This window comes from Lichenostomus cassidix, chromosome 3 (genome assembly GCF_008360975.1).
Source record: "Lichenostomus cassidix isolate B80296 chromosome 3, HeHo_3.0, whole genome shotgun sequence".
Lineage (NCBI taxonomy): Eukaryota > Metazoa > Chordata > Aves > Passeriformes > Meliphagidae > Lichenostomus > Lichenostomus cassidix.
Genome location: NC_139483.1, coordinates 95,436,832 through 95,442,277, shown reverse-complemented (window position 1 = coordinate 95,442,277; position 5,446 = coordinate 95,436,832). Strand labels below are relative to the sequence as shown.

Below are 5,446 nucleotides of genomic sequence, written 5' to 3'. Positions count from 1 at the left end.
AATAAATTTTAATACTTGATTTAAAATCCTGCAAAAACACATAATCACAGTTGACACAAAAAACCTGTGTGCTTAAGTCATCTAAGCATAGAATACAAAATCCTAGAAGGAAAAAAAAAGCAATACATTCTTCATAGGCAACAACAGATTAATAAATCTAACAAAGTTCACTCATATTAATCTTGAATTTGCACATGCAAATCAGGTACTTCTTGGCACCACTGAAGGGAAGCCTCATTAAAACTGGAATGAAAAAAAAAGCCTAAAGGGGAAACACTTTATTTACTAGGAAAAAAGTCATAAGTATTTTGGCCTTGGTCAACAGCCCCATCTGTCCATTAAATACCATCCATTAAAGAGACAAACAACAGAGTGAATATAAAACATGCATGCACAGTTTTCCAGAGTTTTTTCCAGTATTTTGAAGGTTTCTGCTCTAGTAGTTCTTTTTCCTTTCCCCTCTGCTCCTCTCTGCATCCACTGCTCTGGTATATTCCCATATTAATCTATTTCACCACATCTCAAACAGTGCTGACCCTTTCATATTTCCCAGTTGCTCACACATACACATTTCAGCAACTATGATGCAATCCCCCTCCCATCAGACAATGTTTAACTATAGTCTCAGCTCCTCTTCATACATTTTCATGTTAAATTGCTTTAAAAGAGGAAGGGATTGACAAAACTTACATCATGATATTTTTTCCACCTAAAGAAAAAAAACAAAGAACAAATTAAACAAAAGAAAAAAATGTTTAAATATCTTTCTTATATTACAGATCTAGCTACATACAACTATTAGCTAAAATAAACACAACACAATTTTTTATTTATACAATAAATTATGCACAGGGAGCCTTTAGTCCTAAAGAAGGCAAACAGTGAGCTACCATATTGTTGATAAAGGTTATGAACATACAAAATAACAATGCTAGCAGCAGCTGCATATATTATTCTTGAGGAATTAAGTGTCAGATTTTCAGGTACCCTTGGGAATCTGAGGATTATAATAGGCATCAGTATTTGAAATCCTATGTGGTGATAGCCTTTATGTATCTGAAGGGATGTGATTTACCAAAATCAAGACAGAACTTTTCAAAATCTTATTTTGCTTTAAAATCTGGTCTTAAAAGCTAGTAGAGGCTTTACTATAACTGTAACATAGTTCTTCTGTAAGATGGCTGGAGCAGCATATAGCATGAATTCTCATAAATCTGTTAGTGTAAAATTCTAATATTGATCTGAAAAGGATCTGCAGAGACTGTATGTAAGAAAAGTAAGAAAGAATTAAATATTAAAAGCTCCCTCTTCTAGGACTGGCAAAGTCCTAGCAACTTTGCTGGGTTTTTTTCTATCCACATCCCCAACCATAATCAAATACCTGTTACTTCCATAGGATTTCCAAGGGAAGATGTGAATCATGAAAATGATCTTGCAGCTGCAAAGAGCAAAACACAATGTAACCCTTGGCTGCCATGCAAAGCTGTTCCCTTTCAGAAGAAAGGAATATGCACAGAATAAGACAAGAAAAGACATTTATCTCACCACTAGCCATTAGTCAAGGACATCTATAATTACCATTCTTTGCAGTTTCTCCTTGATGGTTCTGCTTTCTTTGCAGCAACCCTCTAATTCACGCAGGAATTGCATTTAAGTAACTGTAAGCTTCGCCAACTATCATGATGCTAGCTCTGAAAAAAATAGTGACAAGCAAAGAAATAACACGATTTGGTTTTGCTTGCATCTATCAGGGTTTACCCTTCCCTCCAATATGGCCCTTATACTTTCTAATAGAACCTTTTAATGAATAAGTAGTTGACCACCCACATAATCTCTGGTGAGAGCACAATGCCCATGCACCTTCAATTAATACTGCATGCAAAACACTAGAGAAGGAAAGAAGCATCTTGATAAGAAATATACATGTGCTGACAGAACTGAGAAGTCATTAAACTAAACCATTTTTTTGCAGAGAAGCAATTAAGACAAGATATTGAGATCCTTATACAGAAGATTTTTAGCAATTAATTGGGTAAAATTGCCACCAAAATCAATTGATTTGTGGAGGAAGAGAAAAACCTAAAACATTATGGGAGGATTTCAAGGCATATAAATAACTCTCATGGACTATATTCTGATTTTTAGTTGTCCATTCCATGACTAATTAGAGGACTTTCAAGGGTGAAAGACAGAAAAGTATCTGCAGCAAAAAGTAAAAGATAAAAACAAATGTTTGTGAAATTAAGGGGTGCTTGAGTTTCCATCCTCAGCAGGCTACTTCCAGGATGTCAGACAATGGAGAGCTCTGTGCTCTGAATGCCAGAGGGCTTTGCTGTCAGACAGTACTGGAGGCCTTCATGCTGGGTTATATGTACAAAATTTTTCTTTTCCATAGTCAAGATAACATAATACCTTTCAATTCGTATGTAGCAGAAGGTCCTCATAAACATCCAGCAGCATTGATAAAATCTTTGTTTTCCTGGGTGAACTTTCAAACAATTCAAAAGTGCTTTTTAAAATGGAGTAAAATTTCTTAGTGGCCATCTGTAAGATTCTGGTAGAAAAGTACAGAGTATAATTGAAAACTACTTGCCTGTTTCGTAAATAAGTAGAAAAACCACATTCAATGCTACACGGTCAAGCAAAAGCACACAGGTAATTTTGGACTCCAGTTGGTTGTATAAATATTCACGAGTGCAAATGCATTAGTACAAGGCCACTATATCTAAATGGACATGTAGATTATTCACACTGAAATGTTTGGTATTTTACATTGGGGCATTACCCAGTTTGCAGCTTTAAACTTGTACAGGGAACACAAATTTTAAAAGTAGTTCTCTTGTGTGAGTGTCAATTGTTTTAGTCAGCTGATACATGAATAAACATTTCTTCCTTAACTTCTGCATCTGATTTGTGATTTTAAAGTAAAACCAATTTAACTTTTCATTATTTAGTCAAACACAGTGATAAGTGTAGAGCGAAACTGTAATTTACAAATTCACCTTCACCCCTGCTACCTTGTCAACCCATTTAAATCCTACCCTAGGAGGAGATGGTCAGTTGCAGGCAGAGATTTTATTATTTACCAAGAAACACACAGACAGGGGGTTATGATCTGCACTTTCTAGGTCCTAAACAAACAGTAAGTGTTAGCAATGCAGTCTTCCTTAGACACAGTGCCTACTATCATATTAGGTGTCTGGCAAAGGTCTCCTAAGTTTCATGTAAGAGCACCTGAGAGTGTTTGGAAAGGCACATCAAGTCAATAACATAGCACTTGTCAAATCAACTATGGACTGAAAATATGTTTACTGAAAACTATAGGTTCAACGAGACAAAATTTCACTGAAAATTATGTGTGGTATGCAAAGAGATTATGTGTGGTATGCATCTAATACAGTTTTGTAAAGTTGATGAAATTGAGAAGATCCTGTGTTTGGCAAAGCAAAGTATTCTTGCTGGCTTTTTGCACAATTTTTTGAGAATCAAACAAAGCTTAGCAAATATTTTGTAAATACTTACAAAGAGTTAGTTAAATTTGTCATCAAAAGGTTATTAAATGTAGAAATTGTTGAGTATATTGAGGAAAGAATAACAGAAATATATACAAAGGTATATAATCCTTAAAATATTTCCTTGGTTAAGTTTCTATCTCCCTTTTCCTTCATTCAGTCTGTTATCAGTGATTTTAGTAATGCTTACAAATTCCATAATGAATCTAATATTTTTGCCCTCACTACACTTACTACAAAGCAATAAACTTCATTCAGATTAACACGGCTACAGGATTAAAACTAAATGGGCATGAATAATCTTACTTGTCCCATAAATATGCAGAAGATCAGGCTAAAAAATTACATCTTTCTGTAGAAGATGTTTTCTCCCTGATTCTCAGCTCAACAGCAACGGCATTGCTTCCCTGTCCTCACTGCAGATATATATGACTTCTTTTTCATTTATTCTAGAATTAAGTTCCTACTCTGTGGTCATATATCAAATCTAATTTTACATCAGTAGTGTATAAAACAAAACTAGAAATAAGATGGCAATGTGACTTCTAGGTAAAGGAAAGTCTAATCTGTCCTCCCTGACACTTTCTATCTCAAAATTAGCTTTGCTATTTACAGTGATAATGACTGATTGTGAGAACTATTGTAAAATAATTTTCAAGTAGAAATCACTGTGCTTTTTAAACACAGGTTTCTTTTCTTAAATCAAGCTTAACAAAGTATGAAATTAACCTAGATCATTGTTTCTCATGTTTCCCATCTCAATGCTTCCTAAACCTAAAAGGATATTGTAGTCTCTAGTTACCTCATAGTGTGCCTGTATTTAATAAAAGGCCCATGCACACATGGAGAAAGCACAGACTCACCTGTAGCCAGCAGGAAGGTCAAAGGGCCCAATGGACAGTGAGCTGCAGCTCCCTTCTCGGTGGTCTGCACGATAAGAGCTGAAATAGAGAAGTAACAAGATCTTCATGAGTAAAAGGAGTTAACCTTCTCAATTTGATGAGGTTTCACTCCCATCTAGGAAGGGGCACAATCATTTCTTTGTACGAGCACTATGACAAATTCACATCTGCTTTGACTCCTTTCCAAACTCCACACTCAAGCTCTAAATTTTTGTATTAATAATTAAAAAATTATTGGGGGTGGATTACAATTAAAGTAGTCATACTTGCATAAACCAGGTACAAACACTGTAAGCACCAGAGGGAAGTACATTTTGGTGAACTTTGATTGTTGGTGAAATTTTTGGAGTAGATAAATGCAAATGATATCAGTCAAGTTCAGGATGTATAAAAATCTGTCTTGGAAGACAATTTCAGTCCACCTAAATTGTCTGTAAAAATATTCACTCTCAGGGCCAGATTCATTACTGTATTTCAATCACACTGCAATGCAAAAGTGATGTCAGACAACGCTAAACTCAACTTTCTCATCACTTAAGACATACCACAAATTTTCTTCACACAAGAGACATCAAACAGCCAGGAGTATGTATGAATACAGACTACTTGGGGACATTTTAACATTGAAAAACAGTTAAAATGTCTCTTCACTGTCACTTATCATCACTCTCTCTGCTGTGTCATCTAAATCACAGAATGGAAACTGCTCACCTGACTACAGAATTTTGTCTCTGTATGTCCCTTTGATTCCTCACATTAGGCAATAGGCAATTAAAATGATCAACAGAACAGACAGGTTGCAGAGAGCCAACTTAAATTTCACACTGCTGATTAATTCTGAGAGAATGAACACTACCAGAAGTTTCATTTTTATTGTCATATCAAATCTTCACATTTAACACTACTATGCTTCTATCATTCTTTCTGTGAATAAAATGTGCTTCTTTGTACTTGACTGCATGTTTTAAACTTCTGTTTGCCTGCTCAGAGCTACCCATATACTTGCTGAAAGAATATGGGATGAGCATATTT

The 5,446-nt window shown here is 35.1% G+C and overlaps 1 long non-coding RNA gene across 1 annotated transcript; it reads right to left on the bottom strand.

Moving 5' to 3' along the window:
* Positions 1 to 1,578: 1,578 nt before the first annotated feature.
* Positions 1,579 to 4,457, bottom strand: LOC146440249 (uncharacterized). Its single transcript, XR_014851383.1, has 3 exons — positions 4,376 to 4,457; positions 2,413 to 2,554; positions 1,579 to 1,691 (listed from the first exon to the last, which is right to left on the bottom strand). It is a non-coding gene; the product is annotated as an uncharacterized LOC146440249 (long non-coding RNA).
* Between the last annotated feature and the right edge of the window lie 989 nt (positions 4,458 to 5,446).